At 44.1% G+C, this 25,062-nt stretch overlaps 1 long non-coding RNA gene across 3 annotated transcripts in view; it reads right to left on the bottom strand.

The window, feature by feature from the left end:
* LOC140470864 (uncharacterized) overlaps positions 1 to 24,624 on the bottom strand; it is a 58,498-nt gene extending 33,874 nt beyond the window's left edge. For 2 of the 3 annotated variants that reach the window (XR_011956771.1, XR_011956773.1), the window contains exons 1-2: positions 16,557 to 21,536; positions 7,284 to 7,466 (exon numbers count right to left, since the gene is read on the bottom strand). This is a non-coding gene — a long non-coding RNA (uncharacterized lncRNA). Of the gene's footprint in view, positions 1 to 7,283; positions 7,467 to 16,556; positions 21,537 to 23,696 lie in introns of those variants that run through there. The other variant, XR_011956772.1, reaches the window with a different exon arrangement.
* Positions 24,625 to 25,062: the final 438 nt, after the last annotated feature.

Here is a 25,062-nt window from a genome sequence, read left to right as displayed (position 1 = left end):
TAAAAAATTCCAAACACATTATGATAATTTTGGGAAACTTCAATATTCCCATAATCTGGGACAGTCACACTGACAACAGGAATATTGGAAGAGGAGTTCAGAGAACTTTTTTCAGTGTTGCTTTGAATAACAAATTGTGCAACTGGCTAGGGATATAACTATCTCAGTGCGATCGTTGTGTGATGAAACTTAGTGAATAAGTAATATCACCTGGAGAGATCCTCTGGGAAATTGTGATAAAGTGCAGTTTAAAGAAATATAAAGTTTTAAAGTGAATCACAGAAAGGACATGCGACAACTAGAAACAAAAATAACCAATTACATGGGTTTGAGAGGAGAAATGACCAAGGTAAACAGGCTAAACAGACTGAAATGTGTGCCTGTAAATGAACAGTGGAAACCATTTGAAGGAACAGTGTAAATCACTCAACGAAAGAACATTCCATTGAAGCAGACAGCACGAAATTCCCACCGGCCCCTCACTCAGGACAAAATGTATCATATTCGATTATGAGGATGAGAAGATCATCACAAAGTACTTAAAATGAGAGTGTGTTGAAGGAGTAGGTGTTAAAGGGATTGCAAAGGGTCTGCTAGCAGGGGGAAGGCAATGGGAAGGGGAATCATTGTCAGGATTTAATGTCACAAAAGGAACAGAAAGAGGTGAAGGTGCTGGAGGTGGTAAGAGTGTTACAGAGAGTGGCCAGGGCATGAACAGTGTTACAAAGCCACACCGATTTGCTGCAGCTGGATGTGTTTGCAGAGGTAGGGACGGACGTATGTATTTTTATTTATCCATTCATGGGATGTGGGTGCCACTGCTAATTACCCAGAGGACAGCTCAGAGTCAGACATATTGCAGTGGGTCTGGAGTCACATGTTAGCCAGACCATGTTAGAATGTCAGATGTCCTTCCCTAAAGGAGGTAAGTGAACCAGATGAGTTCTTCCCACTGATCAACAATGCTTTTATGGTGACCTGACCAATATCTTGTACAGATACAACATGACATCCCAACTCCAACACTTAATGCTCTGCCCAATAAAGGAAACCAGCCCAAACGCCTGTTTCACCAGCCTGTGATACCACTATCAAAGAACTGTGTACCTGCATTCCTGGGTCACTGATTGACAAAACTACCCAGGGCCAGAACATTAACTGTACAATCCCGCCCTGGTTTGTTTCACCAAAATGGATCACTTCACAATTATCTAATTAATCTCCATCTGTTATTCTTCAGCCCACTATCCCAGCAGTACTGTTCATCCTGTTGTATCACAGATAACTTCATCACTGTCCACTTTACCACCAATTCCAGTGTCACCCAAACAACTTATTTAATGGGAAACCAATATTCCCATCCAACCCATTTATCCAAATGACAAACAACAGGGGACCCACTCCACCGCTGGTCACATGTCTCCAGTCAGAAAAACAACATGTCTCCCATCGCCCTCTGTCTCCTACCATCAAGCCCAACTTCCTGTCCAGTTGACTAGCTTCTCCTGAATGCCATATCCTTTTACACTGATCTGAGCTTATTACCCAGTTTAAGATACGACAGTTAGAACACAGAACAGTACAGAACAAGACCCTTTGGCCATGGTGACATGCCAATCCTTTATCCGACCGTAAGATTAAAAAAGAGTGGCAGATAAAGTTTAATTCAGATAAATGCGAGGTGTTCCATTTTAGGAAAGTACATCTTAACAGGACTCAAACACTTAATGGTAAGGTCCTAGGGAGTGTTGCTGAACAAAGAGACCTTGGGGTACAGGTTCATAACACTTTGAAAGTGGAATCGCAGGCAGATAGGATAGTGAAGGCGGCCTTTTGTATGCTTTCCTTTATTGGTCAGAGTACCGTGTACAGGAGTTGGGAGGTCATGTTGCGACTGTACAGCACATTAGCTAGGCCATTGTTGGAATATTGCGTGCAATTTTGGTCTCCTTACTATCAGAAAGGTGTTGGGAAACTTGAAAGGGTTCAGAAAAGATTTGCAAGAATGTTGCCAGGGTTAGAGGATTTGAGCTACAGGGAGAGTGTCAGAGGCTGAGGGGTGACCTTAAAGAGATTTACAAAATTATGAGGGGCATAGATAGGGTAAATAACAAAGTATTTTCCATAGGGTAGGGGAGTCCAGAACTAGAGGGCATAGGTTTGGGGTGAGAGGGGAAAGATATGAAAGAGACCTAAGGGGCAACATTTTCACACAGAGGGTGGTACCTGTATGGAATGAGCTGTCAGAAGAAGTGGTGGAGGCTGGTACAATGGCAACATTTAAGAGGTATTTGGATGTGTATATGAATTGGAGGGGTTTGGAGGGATACGGGCCGAGTGCTGGCTGTTGGGACTAGATTGGGTTGGGATATCTGGTCAGCATGGACGGGTTGGACTGAAGGGTCTGTTTCCATGCTGTACATCTCTTTGACTCTAACTTCCATACCCTTCATTTTATTACCATTCATGTGCCTATCCAGAAGTATATTAAATGTCCCTAATGCATCTACTTTTACTGCCACCACTGGCAGTGCATTCCACATACACCAATCAGTCTGTAACGAGCCTACCTCTGAAATCTCCCCTTAACCATCCGCTAATCACCCGAAAATTATACCCCCTTGTCATAGTTATTTATGTCAGGGTAAAAAAATCTCTCTCTATTCACTCTATGACTCTCAGCACCTTGTTCACCTCTGCCAAGTCACCCGTCACCCTTCTTCACTCCAATGAGAAAAGCCTAATCTCCCTCAACCTTTCTTCATAAGACATGCTCTCCAGTACAGGCAGCAACCTGGTAAATCTCCTCTTTACCCTCTCTAAAGCTTCCACATCCTTCCTGTAATGAAGGGAACAGAACTTAACACAATATTCCAAGTGGGGTCGAACCAGGGCTCTGTACAGCTGCAGCATAACCTCATGGCTTTAAAACTCAATTCTCAAACTAATGAAATCCAACACAATATATTCCTTTTTAACAAGCCTATCAGCTTGGGTGGCTACTTTGAGGAATCTAGGGACTTGGAACCCAAGTTCCCTCTGTTCCTCCACACTGCCAAGGATCCTACCTTTAACGCTGTATCCTGCATTCAAATTCAATCTTCAAAATGAATGACTCCACACTTTTCCAGATTGAACTCCATCTGCCATTTCTCAGCCCAGCTCTACATCCTGTCAATGTCCCATTACAACCGACAACAGCCCCCCACACTATCCACCACTCCACCAACCTTCGTGTCTTTGGCAAACTTACTCACCAACTCTTCCACTCACACATCCAACTTATTCATAAAATCACAAAGAGCAGAGGTCCTGTAACAACTGCCTGCAGAAAACCACAGGTCACTCAGCTCCAGGATGAATTGTTTCTATCGATCATCACCCTCTGTCTTGTGTGGGTCAGTAATCCTGTATCCAGACAGACAGGTTTCCCTGTCTCCCATGTCTCCGTACTTTCTGAATGAGCCATAAAGTGTTTCATCACATTCTCAAAAGACTCAATAAGACTTCTAAGGCATGACCTGCCCCTTACAAAACCATGCTCACTACCTCTAATCAAACTATGGTTTCCCAAGGAATAATAAATCCTGTCTCTCAGAGTCCTCTCCAATAATCTGCACACCACAGACATAAGACCGAGAGGTGTGCATTTCCCAGGATTATCCCTATTCCCTTTCCTGAACAAGGGACTAATATTTTCCTGCCTCCAATCATCTGGTAAGACTCCAGTGGACAGTGAGGGCACAAAGGTCATCACCAGGTGCGCAGCAATCCATTCCCTCGGTTCGTGTAGTAACTTTGGACGCATCTCGTCTGGTTCGGCGACATATCTATCCTTATCTTTTACGAAATTCTCAGCATATCGTCCATCTTAACATCCACCTATACATGTACATCAGCCTGTATCACGCTGTCCTCACAAACGACAAGACCCTTCTCAGCAGTGAATACTGAGACATAGTATTCATGAAGGACCTCTCATTAAGGAGCTCCTTTATCTCAGAATCTCCTCGAACAACTTCCCCATCACTGGGCTCACCGGCTGTAATTTCCTGGCTTTTCCCTGCAGTCCTTAAGTGACGGAACAGCATTAACAACCCTCCAGTCTTCCAACACCTCACTGTGTCTGTTGATAATATAAATATCTCTGTTAGGGATTCTGTAATCTCTTCCCGAGCTTCCCACAATATTCTAGCACAGACCTAATGAGCTCCTGAGGATTGATCTACCTTTATTTGTTTTAAGATTCCAACACTTGCTCTTCTCTGGTGAGGATTCTTTCCAACACATCACTATTTAATTCCCCAAGTTCCCGAGCTTCCATGTCTTTCGCCACAGTAAATTCTGACACGATTATTTTGTCTAAATATCTCACCCATCTCCTCTGGTTTCACACATTGGTGAACTTATTGATCTTTAAGGGGTCCTATTCTCTACCAAATTACTCTTTAGCCCTTATTGAAACTTGTGTAAAGTTCAAATTCAAATACACCATATCCCCTATACCACTACACCCCTCCTACACCCTTACAATTCTGCCATTTATATTCACACCAACAAATTAAATCCAACAGGCTCAAAAACAAATTCTCTTTTATCAAATGTGTTTCTAAGTGGCCAGTTATTGTATATTGACATATCCTTTCTAACTATTTCAGCATGCTGGGGCCGATGCTGGGAAGTTAGAAAACTTAACAGTGCAGCACAGAAACAGGCCATTCGGCCCACCACGTCTCTGCTGTCTAAGATACTATTCTAACTCATCCCATCTGCCTGCACATGGTCCATATCCCTCTATTCTCTACCTGTTCATGTTTCTGTCTTAATCCCACTTGAAACCTTTACTCACATTTCTGCTTCTACGACCTCCCTCAGTAACATCCACTCTACACAAAAAAACACTTGCCTCACACATCTCGTTTAAACTTCCTCTTTCTCACCTTAAACCAGTATTTGAAACCAGCTCTAGTATTTGAAACTTACACACTAGAAAAGAGATTCTGATTATCTAAATTATCTAACCCTGTTCCAAATGTTATATTACTGTACCTGGTCACCTGTCAGCCTCTTATACTCTCATTAAACAATCCAACTTTGTATAATTTCCTCTTACACCAAACACACCCTTAAAAATCCCTAACACAGGCAATGTGCTGATAAACCCCTTTTGTCCCCTCTCCAAAGCCTCTACATCCTTCCTATTGTGTGGAGATGAGACATGCACCCAGTACTCCAAATGTGGCCAAACGACCATTTGATACAATGACAGCATCAGATGCAATCCACGATACCCAACATTGTGACTGATGAAGGCTAGTACTCCATTTGTTTTCTTTCCCATCTGAAACACTTCTGTTACCATTTTCTGAGAGTTACTGACTTGCACCAAGATCCTTCTGTATATCAATATCCCTCAGTATGATAACTTTCTTATTGAATTTGACACTATCTCACACTTGTCCAGATTAAACTAAATTTGTCATTTCTGTCTATCTCTCCATCTGTTCTGTTATCTCCTGCAGATTTTAGTTCATCAGGGAAGCAAAGGTTTTGTGGAAAAGGCAGGAAAGTCGAGTTGAACAGCCATGATCTGATTGAAGGACAGAGCATACTCAATGGGCCAAATGGCCTCATTCCCCTCCTAAATCTCATGGTCAGGGCACAAACTCAATATATCCTGCATAATATTATTTGTCTCTGCTCACAAAACTCCTTTATAATGGGATTCTTGGATATTTATTAGTACACAGCATTTGATCTACAAATATGATATGATGTTATCGAAAACTCTCACATACAATCCAGGATTCTATCCGTTACAGCACTGATACCCATTGCTGTATGAGTCGGCATGGAGACCACTGTCACACACAGTTACTGTGCTGCTCTTGCTACAAGTACATTCAGTGTCCTGACTGTAATCATATTGACATTCCCATCACTGGGTGGTGCCTACAAAAGAATTTCTGCTAACAGTTGCTGCTGCTTGCTTATTCTCAGCTCTACTTTTCATATTCAGATCCACATGTCTGTCTCATTAATGCATTAACATCATCCTTCCTTCACAACTTGTTGGCTTTTTGCCTAGTCTGCCTATTGGGACTAGATTGGGTTGGAATATCTGCTCAGCATGGATGGGTTGGACCGAAGGGTCGGTTTCCGTGCTGCACATCTCTCTGACTCTATGGCTCTATCCCAACAACCCTTCAGTATTCACTTCCCAGCGATGGTCATTCTGCAGCTACATCTCTGGAATGACAGTTCCATCATATCTGTTCACTGTCATTCCATCTCCCTTATGGCGAATACAGGGAGTCATTCCTCGGTAGTGGGGAGTTGAACAGATGCGTAGAGGTTACAGAGATAGGAAGGCTTACAGGACTCGAGGATGTTAGAGTTAAAGAGAGTTACATCTGGTCAAGAATGTCAGTGGGACAAAGGAGTTTGGGGATTGGAGGAACTTTCAGAGATAGAAGAGGGAGCTGGATTAGATTCTGGAGATAAGGATAGGGATGGAGAAAGGAAGAGGTAAGCAGACGAAGAGGCACAGACAGGGGGCTGTTTCATCTCAGAGATTATTGTGTATACTAATAGAGATATGGAAGGTTGTCGTGACTGAAGACATTTACAGATATAAGAAGGCTTCTAGGCTCTGGAGGTTACAGAGATCAGAAGGCAATGGAGAATGCCAGGTTACTGGGATGGAGACAGTTACACAGATGGGGAGGGTTGCACAAACTGAAAGAGGTTCCTATGGTCGGGAGGGGTATGGTGTCGGGAATGAGAGTGAAATTTAACATGATAAAGATCAAAGAATTGGAGAAGGATAAGGAGATTACAAATTTTTCACAGCTAAGGAAGGATTGTAGGAGCTGGAGAAGATTACATAGGTGGGGAGGATGGAGAGGTTAAAGACAAATACATTGACATGGAGGGTGGTATTGGTGGGAGGAGCTCACAGGGATAGACAGGGCTCTCAGGGTTTATAGGGATGAAGGAATTTAGTATCTACTGGAGAAGGTTAGGGATTAGGGTGTTAGGGACTTGAGAACCTGACAGAGACTGAGACAGAGACACAGAGAATGATGTGGACTAGAGGAGATTCCAAACAGAGGAAGGATTATCGGGACTGGAGAATATTACAGAGATCACTAACACAGCATGGGCCAGGATTGATGCCTGCGATCCCCTGTGCTGTCGCATTGAGGACCAATACAGAAGAGGTGAAAGCAGGACCCTCACAAGATGGTGGGAATGAAACCTAGAATGTTGCTGTTCCTTACCCAGCTCTGTATCTCTGTCCTGTCTTCCTGGTCTACCTCCACCCTGTGCTGTTTACTGTGAGTGATCTTAACAGCTGCAGGAATTACTGAAGGCCCCAGATCTCCCTCTCCATCTCTCTCTGGCTGACCAACCAGTTTCAATGAGGTGATGGATGAGACAGGAGTTAGGAACATCCTGATTACCTGCATGAGACAGAAATAGGAAACTAGACTGATGCAATGAGGATAACACATGCAGAGTGGCACTGAGTCCAGCAGAGATCTCGATAATCCCAGTCTCCATCCCTTGCCTGTGCTGCTGCATCTCTCTGGAATGTTCAATTCTGTTGACTCAGGATCTCAGACCATCTGTAAGAGGGAGAAATGCTGACAGAGGCAGTAAATAGACTGACACAGCGAGGGATACCAGATGGAGAGATACTAAGTGATAGCACATTTTTCGACACTGTATTAACAGGGAATTATTTGAATTTGTAACAAAGGCACTGGGATAATTGTGAGGGGATTCAACCTTCCTATCTCGTCATCTCTTTGGCAGTGGCTCACAGATGAGGCTGACCCTCTCCCACTCTCAGTGGGGGTGAGGGAGTCTGGAGTTGGCTGTACAGACCGATGTGACCTTCCACAGACTCGGTTACACTTGAGGATGATGGTGGACATGGAAAGGGGGTGGGTGGGGCGTTGATATAACAGCGCGCTCCTTGTGCTGTTTTCTCCTGGATTCCCGTTTTCCCCACAGAAAGTCTCGAGGTGCTCGACACCTTCCCAATGCTCCTTCCCCACTTCAGACGGTCTTGGCCGATTTGATTAAGAGCTGAAAAAAAAACTGATCAATTCTGAAGTAACCAACATTTAGAAATGTGGAGGAGTGCAGTAGGAAGAGGAAACATTGTCTTTGTTTAATCAGAGTAGCGGAACAGGGAGAATTGAAGGTGCTGGAGTTGGTGAGAGTGTTACAGAGAGGGGCAAAGGCCTGAACAACATTACAAAGCCAGTACGGATTGCTGCAGCTAGAGCCGTTTGCAAAGGTAGGGATAGACATCTGTATTTTTCATTGATTCATACACGGCCTAAGGATGTCACCGGATGGACCAGCATACATTGCCCTCCTGCTAATTGCCCAGGTGCAGCTCAGAGTCGGCCATATTGTTGTGGGACTGGAGTCACATGTGAGCCAGACCAGGTAAGAATGTCAGATATCCCTCCCTAAAGGACATACGTGAACAAGTTGGTTTTTTCCAGATAATCAACAATGCTTATACAGAGGCCTCACTAATGTCCTGTACAGATACACCATGACATCCCAACTCCTACTCTCAATGCTCTGCTCAATGAAGGGTAACCCTCCCAAACACCTGCTTCACCAGCCTGTTTACCCATGATGCTACTTTCAAAAAACTGTGTACCTGCATCACTGGGTCACTGACAACAGTACCCAGGGCCCGAACATTAATTGTACAAGTCCAGCCTGGTCTGCTTTACCACAATTCAACATCTTGCATTTCTCCACCTGTTATTCCTAACCTCACTGGTCCAGCAGTACTGTTGATCCCATTTTACTCTTCGATAACCCTCTTCACTGTCCACATTATCACCAATTTCAGTCTCACTCACAAACTTGAGAACCATGGCGACTGTATTATCATCCAAACTGTTTACGTAAATGATGCACAACAGCGACCCAGCACCGAACCCCATGGCACATCGTTGGTCACAGGCCTGCAGTTTGAGCAGCAACCCTCTATGAACATGCTCTGTCTCCTACCATCAATCCTGTTTTGTATCCAGTTGGTGAGCGCTCCCTGGTTCTGTCTGATCTAAACTTACTAACCAGTCTGTCATGCAGAACCTTGTAAAAGGCCTTGATAAGGTTCATGTGGACATCGTGTACTGCTCTGCTTTGACCTCTCACTTGTCTACCTCCACACTCAGGTTTGAGGCATGATTTCCCATTCACAAAGCCATGCTGACGATCGTTAATCTGTCCTTACCTTTCCAAATGCACGATGATCGTTTCTCTCAGAATCTCCTCCAACAACTTACCACCCTGCCATCAGTCTCACTGGTCCGTAGTAGCTGTTGATGATACAAATATCTCTGGAAGGTGCCCTGTAATTTCCTCCCTGGCTTCTCACAAGGCGCTGGGATATATCTGACCACGTCCCAAGGTTTTATCTAACTTATTGCATTTTAAGACATCCAGCACCTCCTATTCTCCAATGTGCACTCTTTTCAAGACATCTCTATGTATTTTCCTAACTTACCAAGCTTCCATGTCTTTCATCACAGTAAATCCTAACGCAAAATATGTGTTCAGTATCTCCCCCATCAGCAGTGATTCCACACAGACAGCCTCATTGATCTTTCAGGGTCCCTATTCTCTCCCGAGCTAAGTTTTAGCCCTTGTTGAAACTTGTCAAAATACTTCTGAAATTTCAAATATCCCTCTACCACAACTAGCCTCCCCCAACCTTATCTATTCTGCATTTATAGTCACACCAAAATATAGAATCCAACAGATTTAAAAATATTCTCCTTTTATAAAATCATACATCTCCCATTGTTTCTAAACATCCAGTTATCATTTATTGTCATATTCTTTATAGCACATTCCAGCACGTTACCGACTTACTGTCAGGCTAACACCGTTTGGTTCAGACTCACTGCACAAAGGATTTTGGGAATCCATGTGCATCAATCTGAAACAGGTAGCTTCCAGGATCAGCAGGTCATAGAGAAGGCAAAGGGAATGGAGTCTAAAAATAGGGAGGTCTTGCTAAAATGATGCAAGGTACAAGTCAGACCACACCTAGATTATAATGAACAGTATGCGTGCCCTAAGGAAAGACATTCTTGTGTTGGAGGCAGGCCAGGGAAGGTTCACTCGGCTGATCCTGGAGATGGCAGGATTTTCCAATGAGAAGAGGTGGAGTAGATTGACCTTGAACCTAATGGGGTTTTGAAGAACGGGAGAGAAATTGAATGAAACATCCTGGATTGTGAGGGGCTTTGACAGGGTGGATGCCGTGAAGTTAGAAACTAGAATAGTACAGCACAGGAAAAGGCCCTTCGGCCCACCATGGCTGTGCTGACCATGATGCTATTCTAAACTAATCCCATCTGCCTGCACATGGGTGATATCCCTCTCTTCTCTGTTTGTTCATGTTTCTGTCTAAATGCTACTTCAAAACTGAGTGACAGTCTGCAGAGAACAACAGAATCCACGAATCCCCGTTGCATGTGTCAGGGTCAATGACAAAAGTTTCATTCTTTTAAAAATGACAACTCCTCAATTCCTGCATCTCATAAAACTGCCATTTAAAAATATTAAAATAAAGAACATTCTAAATGAAGGTTTTGATGCGGTGACCTCTGGTCAGTCCTGTCGATCTGTTTGTTACCAGATGCACGGAGAGTGCTTTTTACCAGAGCATCACCAGGTCAGTGTCAGGCACACAGAGAGAATGGGCAAATAGATTCACACCTGAATTCATATCTCCCAGCCTGGCAATCGTAAGCTGTGCTCACCATTCCGGTAAAGATCTATAGAAACAGGACATCAGAGCCAGAAGACTGGAGGGTGGCTATCGTGTTGCTACTATTTAACAAAGGCAGTAAGGAAAAGCCATGGAACTATAGACTGGTGAGCCTGACATCGGTGTGTACGTTGTTGCAGGGAATCGTGAGGGACAGGATGAACATGTATTTGGAAAGGCAAGGACTGATTAGGGATAGTCAATATTTCTTTTTGAGTGGGAAATCATGTCTCACAAACTTGATTGAGTTTTTAGAAGAAGTAACAGAGAAGATTGATGAGGGCAGAGCAGTGGATGTGAGCTATATGGACTTCAGTAAGGCGTTCAACAAGGTTCCCCATTCGAGACTGGTTAGCAAGGTTAGATCTCACGGAATACAGGGAGAACTAGCCATTTGGTAAAGAACTGGATCACAGGTAGAAGACAAAGAGTGGTGGTGGAGGGTTGGTTTGCAAACTGGAGGTCTGTGACCAGTGGAGTGCCACAAGGATCGGTGCTGGGTCCAATATTTTGCATTGTTTCCATACATGATCTGGATGTGAGCATAAGAGGTATAGTTAGTAAGTTTGCAGATGTCAACAAAATTGGAGGTGTAGTGGCCAGCAAAAGAGGTTACTTCCAATTACAATGGAATCTTGATCAGATGGGCCAATGCGCTGAGAAGTGGCAGATGGATATTAATTCAGATAAATGCAAGGTGCTGTATTTTGCGAAAGCAAATCTTTGCTGGACTTATACACTTAATGGTAAGTTTTGACGGAGTGTTGCTGAACATACAGATATTGGAGTGCAGGTTCATAGCTCTTGAAAGCAGAGTTGCAGGTAGGTAGGATAGTGAAGAAGGCATTTGGTATTCTTTATTTTATTGGTCAGAGTATTGAGTACAGGCGTTGTGAGATCATGTTGTGGCTGTACAGGACATTGCTTAGGTCACTTTTGAAATACTGTGTGCAATTCTGGTCTCCTTTCTTTGAGAAGGATGTTGTGAAACTTGAAATGGTTCAGAAAAGATTTACAAGGATGTTGCCAGGATTGGAGGGTTTGTGCTGTAGAGAGATTGAATAGGCTGTGGCTGTTTTCCCTGGAGCATCGAAGGCTGAGGGGTGATCATTTAGAGGTTTATAAAATCATTAGGGGCGACCATATAGAGTTTTATAAAACCATATAGAGCTTTATAAAGTAGGGGCATGGAGAGGCTAAAGAGACAAAGTCTTCACCCTCGGGAATGGGAGTCCAGAACTGGAGGACACAGGTTTACGGTTAGAGGAGAGAGATATAAAAGAGACTTAAGGGGCTTTTTTTCCACGCAGAGGGTAGTACGTGTATGGAATGAGCTGCCAGAGTAAGTGGTGGAGGCTGATACAAAGATATCCAGATGGGTATATGAATAGGAAGGGTTTGTAAGAATATGGGTCAGATGCTGGTAGGTGGGACTGGATTGGGTTGGGATATATGTTCGGCATAGACAGGTTAGACTGAAGGGTCTGCTTCCATGCTGTACATCTCTTTGACTCTAAGATCGGCTGAATGGTCCAATCAAAGATGATCTGTGATTCAAATCTTAACATCCTTCAGGGTCCACAACCCATTCTTGGTCCCATCCTGCAGGCTCTATGAATCCCTCACTGTCTAACCTCCTGCAGGATCCACGTTCCTTCCTACATTAGTACCATCCTCCAGGTTCTGCAGCCCTTCCTACCTCCGTAACATGGCCCGGTCTCTACAAATCTTCCTTCCTTTGCAATGTTCCCCAGAAAGGCACTGGAGGATGGTGGCATTTACAGAGTTAGAGAGGGATATCGGGATTGGAGGATTTTGCAGGCATTAGGAATATAGGGACTTGAGGAGGTTTCACAGTTTATGAGTGTTATATAGATTGTAGGAAGTTACAAAGATAGGGACGGTTTCAGATTGGAAGAATCTGCAGAAAACGTTTACATGGTTAAAGGCAGGAACCTTAGCAGTGTGCACGAACAGAGTGATCCTGTGTCCCTGAAGTTACCACCCAAGTTGAGAGGGTGTTAGGAATGCATATGGTGTGTTGGCTTTCATTAGCAAGTATGGCTAAGACCCTAAACATTTGTTTTCCCTCCAAAACTTACTGTGGACAAAGACTGGGGAACGCAGAGAACAAGAGTAATACGTTAGACCACAATTGGAGTTCTCTGCAATTCCAACATCCCTGCTACAGGAAGGATGTTGTGAAGCTTGAAAGTGTTCAGAAAAGATTAACAAGATGTTGCAAGGATTTCTGCTGAATAAGCTGGGGTTATTTTCCCTGGAGCATCAGAGACTGAGGGGTGACCTGACAGAGGTTTATATAAACATGAGGGGCATGGATTGGGTAAACAGTCAAGGTCTTTTCCCGGGGTTCGAGAGTCCAAACCTAGAGAGCATAGGTTTAAGGTTGAAGGGGTAAGGTTTAAAAAAGGGACTGAAGGGACAACTTTTTCATGCACATGGTGATGTGTGAATGGAATAAGCTAAGAGAGAATGTAATGGAGACGGATACAATTATAACATTTAAAAGGTATCTGGATGGACATATGGACAGTCAGAGTTTAGCGGTACATGGGCCAAATGCTGGTAAACGGGATGAATTTATTTAGATCTTCTAGTCAGCATGGATGAGTTGGACTGAAGGCTCTGTTTCCATGCTGTACACCTCTGTTATAGAAGAGGTGGTGCTGGAGGTTTTAAAACACAAAGGAATGGAAGGCCCCAGGACCTGATTAAGTGTATCACAGGACATTGTGGGATGCTAGGGAAGAAATTGTGGAGCTTCTAGCAAGGGTATTTGTACCATTGACAGCCATGTGTGATCGGCTGGAAGGCTGGAGGGTGGCATAGTGAATTTCTAAGATTCCAAAGTGATCTTGATGAAATGGGTGAATTGGCTGAAAAACCGCAGATGGAATTCAATCTGAATAAATGCGAGGTAATGCATTTGGTAAAACAAACAAGGGTAGAGCTTATACAATTAATGTTCAGGCCTTGGTTAGTGTTTTAGAGCAAAGGGACCTCCGGGTTCAGGTACATAATTCTTGAAGCTTGCATCACAGGATCGATAAGACAGTGCTTTGCATGCCTGACTATTACTCAGTCCATTGAATATAGGATTTGGGACGTCATCTTGAGATTGTACAGACATTTATGAGGCCTGTTCTATAATACCACATCCAGTTCTGGTCGCCCAGTTACAGGGAGGATATTATTAACCTGAAGGGTGTTCAGAAGAGATTTACCAAGACGTTGCTGGGTATGAAATGTTTGAGTTCTGAAAAATGGCTGGATATGCAGAGTTTTTTTTTGACTGGAGCCTGGAGGTTGAGAGGTGACCTTATAGAAGTTTAAGAAAAAAAGTTGGGATATACATAGAGTCAGTGGTAGCTGCCCTTTCCTTTGGGTGACGGAGTCACAAGTGGAGGGGCCACATTTTTCAGGTTAGAGGAGAGATATGTTCAACAAAAAGGATATAAGGGGCAAATAGTTACACAGAGAGTGGTTTGGGTGTGGAATGAACTTCCTGAGGTGGATGTCGGTACAAGTACAACGTTTAGTTAAGTACATGAATAGGAAAGGGTTGGAGGGATACAGGCCAGCAACAGGCAGCTGGGACGAGTTTAGTTTGAGATTATGGTTGGTTTCAACTGAAGGGTCAGTTTCCATGCTGTACAGCACTGACAACACTATGGTTTTGATCCATTATTTAAGAAAGGCTGCAAGAGAAAGCCAGGGAACTGAAAACCAATTAGCCCAACGTCAGTGGTGGGTTAGTTGTGAAAGTGATTCTGCCAGACTGGAGTTACATTCGTTTGTAAAGACAAGGATTGATGAAAGATAGTCAGCATACAAAGTCAAGTCTCACTAACTTGATGGCTTGTGTTGAATTGGTGACCAGACATTGTCTACACCAACGTCAGCAGGGCCCTTGACGGGATTTAGCATGATTTAGGGTGTAGGTTTGCTCGCTGAGCTGTAGGTTTGATATCCAGATGTTTTGTTACCTGGCTGGGTAACATCATCAGTAGCGACCTCCAAGTGAAGTGAAGCTGTTGTCTCCTGCTTTCTATTTATATCTTTCTCCTGGATGGGTTTGTGGTGAACCCCAGGAACCCCATCCAGGATAAAGATATAAATAGAAAGCAGGAGACAACAGCTTCGCTTCACTTGGAGGTTGCCACTGATGATGTTACCGTGCCCAGGCAACGCAACGTCTGGATATCAAACCTACAGCTCAGAGAGCAAACCTACATCCTAAACCTCAATCTGAGCAACAAACCTTCATAAACCTTGCATTTAGCATGATATACTGGTTCGTAAGATTAGATCACATGTGATCAGGAAGAGCAAGTCAACTGGACACAAAATTGGCTTGACAGTAGGAGACAGGGGTTGGTGGGAGAGGGTTGTTGTTCAGACTGGAGGCCTGTGACCAGCGGTGTGCTACAAGGATCAGGGATGGGACCACTGATGTGCATCATCTACATAAACAATTTGGTTGAGAATATTGGAGTCATTGTTAGTAATTTTGTGGATGATCAAATGAATGGTGTAGTGGGCAGTCAATACGGTTATCAAAGGGGATCTCGACCAACTGGGCCAGTGGACCAAGGAATGAAAGATGGATTTTAATTCAAGTATTGAGTTTTGGACGAACACAGGTAATGGTACAGCCCTGGGTAGTGTTGTCGAACAGAGAGAGACCAAGAGGTGCAGTTACATTGTTCTTTGGAAGTAGCATCACACTGGACAGGGTGGGGAAAGCGGTACTTGGCACACTTGCTGTCATTGGCCAGCACTTTGATACATGAGTTGGAGATATTTGTAACATTGTCTTCAATATTTCCCTTGGAGAGAGGTGGCTTATAAGGGGTGACCTTATAAAGGTTTATAAAACCATATGGAGAGTAAGAATGGTGAATAGCCACGGGTAAGTCAGTCCAAAACTAGAGGGTATAAACGTGAGGTGAGAGAACAAAGATTTAAAGAGGGAGCTGAGGGGCAACATCCACAGAGGATGGTGCATAGACGGAATGAACTGCCAGGGGCACATGGGAGAAACAAGAACAATTACAACTTGGAAAAGAAATTTAGGCAGGCACATGAGAGGGGAAGGTTTGAAGGGATATGGGCCAAACACAGGCAAATGCGACTCGTTCAGGTTTGGGGAAAATAGTCAGCATTGATGACTTGGACTGAAGGTTCTGTTTTCATGCAGCATGACCCTGTACCCAGTTAAAGAGGAGGAGAATACGGAGAGAAGGCATGTTGTAGACACTGAAGCAAGGTATAGTGATAGGGATGGTAGTCTGCAATGCGGTACATTTCAAATATGCGGAGGGCCTAGATGTAAAGAAGGAGGTTACAGAGATAGGAACTGTTATAGGAGTTAAAAATTATTGAAGACACTGATCCACAAGACATACCATAGGTACGGTGTTGGAGAAGGTACACAGAACAGAAAGATCTCAGGCAGCATTCCCACCCTCTCGTGGGAGGCCTGCTTTCCCCTTTGTTGTACTGATGCTCACTAAGAGAGCACAGGCCTGGATTGATAACTGTGAACTCTCTACGTTGTCTCAGTACAACGTAAGTTAAAGTAGACGTGGTGATTGAGCCAGAGTTGTGTCTGTACTGTGCTCCCCCTCCAGCACTGTATCTATGTCATGTCCTGTTAGCTGATGTTTGGATCCCTCACATTGCCGTCTGCTCTGTGCATTGTGAGTGATCTTACCTCACTGCAGGATTTATTGAAGGCTCTAGATCTCCCTGCACTTTGTCTCTCTGGCTGACGAACCATCTTCAATGGGGTGATGGATGGAACACCCAGCAGCTGAGAAGTCTATTGAATCTCCCTGAGTACCTACAGGAGACAGACAAATAGACAGAATGGAAAATTACACTGATGTAGTGAAGGTTACACATGTAGAATGGCATTGAGTCCCACAGAGTCCCTGTGCTGTTGCATCTCTCTGGAGTGGAGAATTCTGTTAGCTCAGGATCTGGAGGAGCTGCAAGAGTGAGACACTGACAGAGGCAGCAATTAGACCCACACAGTGAGGGATACCACATGTAGAGATACTGAGTGATATCACCAGAGTTCAGGAAGTTGTCAGGATCAAACAATTGTGACAGAAGAAGATGTTTAGCTTCATGATGCACTGGTATCAGTGCTCAGGTATGAGCAACGTGCGAGCAGGTGAAGTGATGGCCTCGTGGTATTATTGCTAGAGCATGTATCCAAAACCTCAGCTAATGTTCAGGGGAGACAGGTTTGAAACCCACCATCTGAAGTGGTGGAATTTGAAATCAATAAATTCAAATATTATAATTAACCAGCCATAAATATGTATGAAACCATTGCTGATGTACAAAAAACCCAAACACTTGTCCTTTCGAGAATGACATCTGCCCATCCTCACATGGTCTGCATGACATACCCACAGCAAAGTGTTTTCCAAATCCAAATAGAAAAAGGTGATGCATCAGAACAGCATGGGAATGTGGCTAAAGACAAGCAGAAAGGAACAGGCTGGGCCAGAGTTTAACTAAAACTCTACATTAACGAATTGGATTGTGATAGGAAATTGTGGAAAAGAGCACTGAAACTTGTTTTCCGCATAGACAAAGTATCTTCAATAAGTTAGCTGGATTTGTGACACAGCTGAAAGAGATTTAGATACCAGAGAGATGTGGTTACAGGGTAAACAAAATGTGGAACATAAATATTCAATGGTTCACAACCTTGTGGAAACTCAGGCAAAATGGACAACACTAACAATAATGGGTAACAAAGGCGTTAGATAGAAAGCGCGGGGGGTGGAGGTGGGGTTTCTTAAAAATAAACGGGCAAACAATGGTCACAAAATATCCTTAGCAGATAATGTTCAGGATAAGCCACGAGATATTTAATAAGTACAGTTAGAGTAAGAGGATCCCCAACTAAGCAGTGGGGCCTGTTAGAATCCAAAGGGACAATCAGTGCATGGAGCCAGAGGAAGCAGGTGAGGTCTACAATGAATACTTCCCATCTGTATTCACTCAGGAGAAAGGCATTGTCGGGATTTCAGTTGGGATGGTGAGGCTCTGGAACATCTTATGATCAATGAGAAGGAGGCGTTAAATGTATTCATAGGCAAAAAGGTGGAGAAATTCCCAGTTACAATAAAATATATCCCAGGCTGCTATAGGAGGTAAGGGAGGAGAATGCTGGGGCCCTGGCGGATATATTTAAAACTTTGCTGGCCACAGGTGAAGTGCTGAATGACTGGAGGATGGCAAATATGGTTCATTTGTTCAAGAGCAGCAGTGATAGGCCAGGTAATTACAGAGAAGATAGTCTGACAGCAGGGGGAGGGAAAATATTGGAAAAAATTGTGAGGGACCCGATGAATCAACATTCAAAAGGACAGGAATACATTAGGGATTGTCTGTATGGATTTGGTAGAGGACTGTCCTCTGATATTGATGAGGCCAGTGCAGATGGTGTGGGAACATGGTGTTTATTAATGTCTTTGACAAAGTCTCACATGGAAGGCCGGTCCAGAAGGAAAGAGCCCATGGAATCCAAGGCAAGTTGGAAAATTGGATCCATAATTGGTGGAGCAGGTTTTTCACGACTGGAAAACTTTGCCCAGCGGGTGTACCACAGGGTTCTGTACAGGAACCATTGCTGGTTATTATGTACATTAATATCTCAGATGTGAAAGCAGAAGGTATCATTGGTAGGTTTGCAGATGACATGAAAGGGGAGGGTGTTGTCCATAGTGAGGAGCATGGTCTCAGGCTGCAGTCTGATATTGATCAGATGATAAACTGAGCAGAGTAATGGCAGATGGAGTTTACTTCTGATCACTGTGAGGTAATGCACTGTGGGAAGTCTAATCAGCAAATGATATCCATCATGAATAGTAGGTCCTCCTGGAGTACTGAGGAATACAGGGACCTTGGTGGGCAAGTCCCTGGATGTCTGAAGGTGTCAGCACAGGTAGACAGGGTGGGGAAGATACCTGAACTGGGAACAGGAGGAGGACACATATCCTGGTGGGGAGAGTTGCTGGAGCTGCTTGAGAGGATTTAAAATCATCTGGCAGGGATGTGGGACTGCAAACAGTCGTAAGGCCAGAAAAAAGTTTGAGGCTGGTATAGATGTTCAAGAGAGCAATTTAAATAGACAAGGCAGGCAAGAACAGAGCAGGCAATGAGGGAAAATTGATTAATTAAACTGCATTTATTTCAATGCAAGGGGCCGCACAGATAAGGCAGATGAACCCAGAGCATGGAAGGGAACATGGGACTGGGATACCATAGATATTACAGAAACACAGATAAGGGAGGGACAGGACTGGCAGCTCAATGTTCCACAGGATAGAGGCAACAGGAAGGATAGAACAGGAGGCAAAACAGGAGGCAAAACAGGAGGAGAGCTGGTGGTTTTGACTGGGGGAAAACATCACAGCAGTACCGAAAGAGAATATTCATTCAGGATCGCCCAGTTAAATGATATTAGTAGAACCGAGAAATAAAAATTGGTCATCAGTTTGCTACGATTGTACTACAGCGATAGGCAATGGGAGATGAAGGAGCAAATATGTCAGGAGATCTCAGATATCTGTTAGAATGATAGCGTCGTAATGGTAGGGGATTTTAACCTTAAACCTCGACTGGGATTGCTACTGTGTTAAGCAGTTGGATGGAAGGAATTTGATAAGTGTTCCAGAAACTCCCAGTCATTATGTAAATGACCCAACTGGAAAATGGGGCTAAACCTGACCTCCACTTGGGAAACAAGGTTGGAAACGGGACTGAGCTGTTAGCGGGGACGCACTTTGGAAAGTCACCAGAATTGTATTAGTTTGAAAATAGCGATGGAAAAGGACAGGCCTGGTCCACAAGTTCAAGTTATACAATGGAGCAAGATAGTCATGAATTTTTAAAGTAGATTTGGGGAGGTTATTTGCAGGTAAAGGGAAGTCTGGCAAGTAGGAATATTTTAAAACCGAGATAAAAGGAGTGTTCAGCGCCAGCCTGTTCCTGTTAGTGTGCAACTCAATGCTGACTGAATTAGGAAACACTGGCTGAGATTCGAGGCTCCAGTCAAGAAGAAAGGGGGCACATGTCAGATATAATTGGCTGACTCAAGGGAATCCCTTCAGGAGCATCAGGGCTGTAGAAATACATTTAGGATGGAAATCAGGAATGTAAAAAGGGGACACGAGATCGCTTTGGCAGAGAAAGTTAAGGAGAATCCAAAGAGACTCTACAAGTGTATTAAGAGCAAAAGAAGAGCTCGGGACAAACCCGGTCTCCTTAATGATCAATGAAGGCAACGATGTGTGAAACTACAAGATCCAAAACAAATATTTCACTTTGGAACTTACTGTGGATAAAGACTGGGGCGCTCAGGGAACTAAACAGTGTTTGTCCTGACTACTATTGGAATACTGTGTGCAATTCTGGTCTCAATGCTGTGGATGTTGTGGAACATGAAAGGGTTCAGATGACCAAGGATTTGCCAGGGTTGTAGGGTTTGCGCTGCACGGAAAAGCTGAATAAGCTGGGGCTGAATTCACTTGAACATGGGAGGCTGAGGAGTTACCTGATAAAGGTGTTTAAAATCATGATGGTCATCGATAGGGTGAATAGATAAGGTCTTTTCCCCAGGTTGGGGGGATTACAAACTGATAGGCCTTTACTTTAAAGTTCGAGGGGAAATTTTCAAAGGGACCTAAAGGACAACTGGTTCCTGCAGAGTGTATGGAATAAGCTGCCAGAGGAAATAGTGGAGGCTGATAGAAATACATTTAAAAGGCATGTGGATGGGTATATGAATAGGAAGGGTTCAGAGGGATATTGGCAAAATTGTGGCAAATGTGACTAGAAACGTCATGCAGGAGTTGGTTTGAAGGATCTACTTCTGTTCTATACATCTCTGTGACTCAATGTCCTAAATGTTTCCACATTATAGAAAAGGAGGTGCTGGAGGTTTTAATACACAAAGGTAGATAAATCCCCAGGACCTGATCAAATGTATATTAGGACATTGTGGGAAGCTGGTGAAGAAATTGTAGGGGCCCTAGCAGAGATGTTTGTACCATAGAGAGCTATGTGTGATAGGCTGTTAGACTGGAGGGTGGCATTGTAAACAGTGAAGAAGGTTTTCTAAGATTACAAAGGGATCCTGATGAAATGTGTGAATGGCTGAAAAGTAGTAGATGGAGTTCAATCTGAATAAATGTGAGGTAAGGCATTTGGTACAACAAACACAGGCAGGACTTATACAATTAATGATTGGACCCTCGGTAGTGTGTTGTAGAACTTTGAAGCTTGCAACATGGAGAGACAGGATGGTCAAAAAAAAAGGTGCTTGCCATACTTCCTTTCATTGCTCAGTCCTTTGGATATAGGAGTTGGGAAGTCACATTGAGATTATACAGGCCATTGCTGAGACCTCTTCTGGAATACTGTGTCCAGTTCTGGTCGCCCAGGCTATCGGAAGGATATTATTAAGCAGGAGAGGGTTCAGAGGAGATTTGCTGGGACGTGGATGGGTATGGAAGGTTACAGTTATAAAGAAACCTGGAGAGATTGGTATTTTTTCATTGAGGAGAAAGTGAGGACTGCAGATGCTGGAGATCAGAGCTGAAAATGTGTTGCTGGAAAAGCGCAGCAGGTCAGGCAGCACCCAAGGAACAGGAGAATCGATGTTTCGGGCATCAGCCTGAAGAAGAGCTAATGCCCGAAACGTCGATTCTCCTGTTCCTTAGATGCTGCCTGACCTACAGCGCTTTTCCAGCAACACATTTTTTTCACTGAAACCTGAATGTTGACAGATGACCTCATAGAAGTTTATAAAGTCATGAGGGGGATAGATAGAGTTAATGGGAGTTGTCTTTTCCCATAGACAGGGGAGTTTCAAGACAAGGCACTATATTTTTAAGTTTAGAAGAGAGACATAAAAAAATGATACGAGAGGCACTTTGTTACACAGAGGGTGGGTTGTGTGTGGAATGAACTTCCCAAGGAAGGGGTGAACATGGGAACAATTACAATGTTTAAAAGACATTTGGATTACTCCAGGAATAGGAAAGGTTTGAAGGGCTATGATCCAGGAACAGGCAGGTGGTCAGGCAGGAGATCAGTTTTAGAGTATGGTTAGCACTAACCAACAGTGCGGTATGACTGTCTGACTGTGATTATAATATTGTGTTATTAATTAAGGAAGGATGCAAGATAAAGCCAGGGGTGTACAGACTGGTGAGCCAGACATCAGGGTGGGTCAGTTGTTGAAGGTCATTCTGAGAGGTATGACTTACTTGCAATGGGAAAGATAAGGACTGATTACAGCCAGCCAGCATGGCTTTGTGCGTGAGAAAACATGTCTCACAAACTTGATTGGAGTTTGTTCAAGATGTGACCAAGAAGACGAAGGCAGAGTAACAGACGTCAAGGTGTTGCATGATATATTGGTAAGTAAGGGTAGATCACAAGGGATCAGGGAGAGCTCGCCAACTGGATACACAATGGGATGACAGTGGGAGACAGAGGGTGGTGGGAGAGGGTTGTTGTTCAAACTGGAGGCCCCTAACCAGCAGTCTGCTTTCAGGATTGGTGCACCATTTACATAAACAATCTGAGTGAAAATATAGCAGTCCCTGTTAGTATGTTTGCTGATACCAAGATTAGTGAAAGAGTGGGCAGGGAATATAGTTATCGAAGGGGATGTTAATCAACTGGGCTCGTGGGCCAAGGAATGAAAGATGGAATTTAATTCAGGTGCTGGATTTAATTAAGACAAACCAGGGAGGACTAATACAGTTAATGGTCGGGCCCTGGACTGTGTTGTCAAACAGGGAGAGACCAAGGGGTGCAGTAAGATGGTTAGTTGGAAGTGCCATCACAGGTGGACAGAGTGGTGGGGAAAGCAGCATTTGGCACACTTGTCTTCATTGGTCAGAGCATTGAGTACATGAGTTGGAGATATTTGTAACATTGTCGTCAATATTTCTCCTCAGCAGAGGAGGCCATGGGGTGACTTTATAAAGGTTTATGAAACCATGTAGGGCCTAAGTAAGGTGAATTGCCAAGGGTAGGTGAGTCCAAAGCTAGAGGCATAAACGTGAGGTGACAGAGCAAGTATTTAAAGAGGGAGCTGAGGGGCAACATTATCCACAGAGGATGGTGCATAGATGGAATGAGCTGCCAGAGGAAATGGTAAAAACAAGTACAATTAAAACATGGAAAAGATACTTGGGCAGGTACATGGAGAGGAGAAGATTTCAAGGGACATGGACCAAACACTGGCAAATGTGACACATTCCATTTTGGAAACCTCAGCCGAAGAGCCATGCCGCACAGAAACAGACCCGATGTCTCCAGTTATCGGAGGAGGAGACTATCGAGACAAGGCATGTTGTAGAGACTGAAGCAAGTTACAGCGATATGGATGGTCATCTGGACTGGAGGTTTCAAATATGTGAAATAATTGGTGAGGGGGAGGATATGACAGAGATAGGAACTGTTATAGGAGTTAGAATGATTGAAGACACTGGTCCACAAGACAATCCATAGAAACAGTGTTGGAGAGGGAATAGGGAACAGGAAGATCCCAAGAAGCATTAACACCATCTCGTGGGAGGCCTGCTTTCCCCTCTGTTGTCCTGATGCTCACCAAGACAGCACATGCCTGGATTGAAAATTGGGAACTCTTGATGCTGTCTCAGTACAAAACCAAACTTAAAGTAAAGGTGGTGACTGAGCCTGGTGTGGGTCTGGACTGTACTCACCCTCCAGTACTATATTTATGTCATGTCTTATTAGCTGATGTTTGGAGCCCTCTCCTTGCTCTCTGCTCTGTGCCCTGGAAAGATCTTACCTGGCGGCAGGATTTATTGAAGGGTACCAATCTCCCTGACCTTTATCTCTCTGGCAAACCAACCATCTTCGCAACCAGCAGTTGGCAAGTCTATTGAGTCATGAACTCCCTGAGTACCTGTAGAAGACAGAGAAATAGGCAGAATAGGAAATTAGACTGATGCTGTGAGGGTTACACATGTAGAATGGCACTGAGCCCCACAGAGATCTGGAAAATCCCAGTCTCCAATCCTGGCCTGTACTGCCTCATCTCTCTGGAGTGGAGAATTCTGTTGGCTCAGGATCTGGAGTAGCTGCAAAAGTGAGAGGCGCTGACAGAAGCAGCAATTAGACCCACACAGTGAGGGATACCACATGGAGAGATACTGAGTCATATCACCAGAGTGCAGGATCAAACAATTGTGCAGGAATAAAGGGTTTTGATTCATATTGCAGTGGAATGCGCAACCTGTGAGCAGGCGGAATGACGGCCTAATGGCATTATTGTGAGACAATTAATCCAGAAACTCAGCAAATGTTCTCTGGACACAGGTTTAAATCCCACCATTTCAAATGTTGGGATATGAATGAAATGTTTCAAAAAAGATTAGATTTAAAACCCATAAGTGAGTATTAAATAATTGCTGATGTTAAGAAATATCCATCGAGTGCATTCCTGTCTTTAGTGAAATAATCTAAGATGGGACTGGGATATCACAGGTATTACAGAACAACAGCTGAGGGAGGGACAGAACAGGCAGCTCAATGTTCCAGGGGACAGATGCTGCAGGAAGGACAGAAGGGGAGCTGAGAGAGGAGGAGAGCTGCTGGTTCTGATTGGGTGAAACATCACAGCAGGACTGAGAGAGGATATTACTGCAGGATCGCCCAGTGAAGCTGTGTTCGTGGAATTAATTGCTGGAAAAGCGCAGCAGGTCAGGCAGCATCCAAGGAACAGGAGAATCGACATTTCGGGCATAAGCCCTTCTTCAGGAATCCTGAACCTTGGATGCTGCCTGACCTGCTGCACTTTTCCAGCAACAAATTTGCAGCTCTGTTCTCCAGCATCTGCAGTCCTTACATTCTCTTCGTGGAATTAATCAATAACAATGGGTCTTCTCTTTCCTCTGATTGTTCTACAGACCCCAGGAGCCCCGCCCTCCTGCACCTTGACCTTCTTAAGATGGCGGCCCTCAGGCCCGTGCTCCCTCTTCCGTCAAACAAATGGCGGCCGTGATCATGGGCCTCTTCCCTGATCAGAGACCGCCACCTCCTGTCCCGGACCTGAAGGGTCTTTTTCGGGGTTTTTAACCTTTACTTGGGACTTGTGAATTTTCTCCACTCCTTTCTCCCAGCGAGGCTCCCACACACCGGCTCTGAGCGCCGCT

Source organism: Chiloscyllium punctatum, chromosome 52, assembly GCF_047496795.1.
Source record: "Chiloscyllium punctatum isolate Juve2018m chromosome 52, sChiPun1.3, whole genome shotgun sequence".
NCBI lineage: Eukaryota > Metazoa > Chordata > Chondrichthyes > Orectolobiformes > Hemiscylliidae > Chiloscyllium > Chiloscyllium punctatum.
Note: the sequence above shows the minus strand (reverse complement) of the source record. Positions and strands in the feature narration are given on the sequence as shown.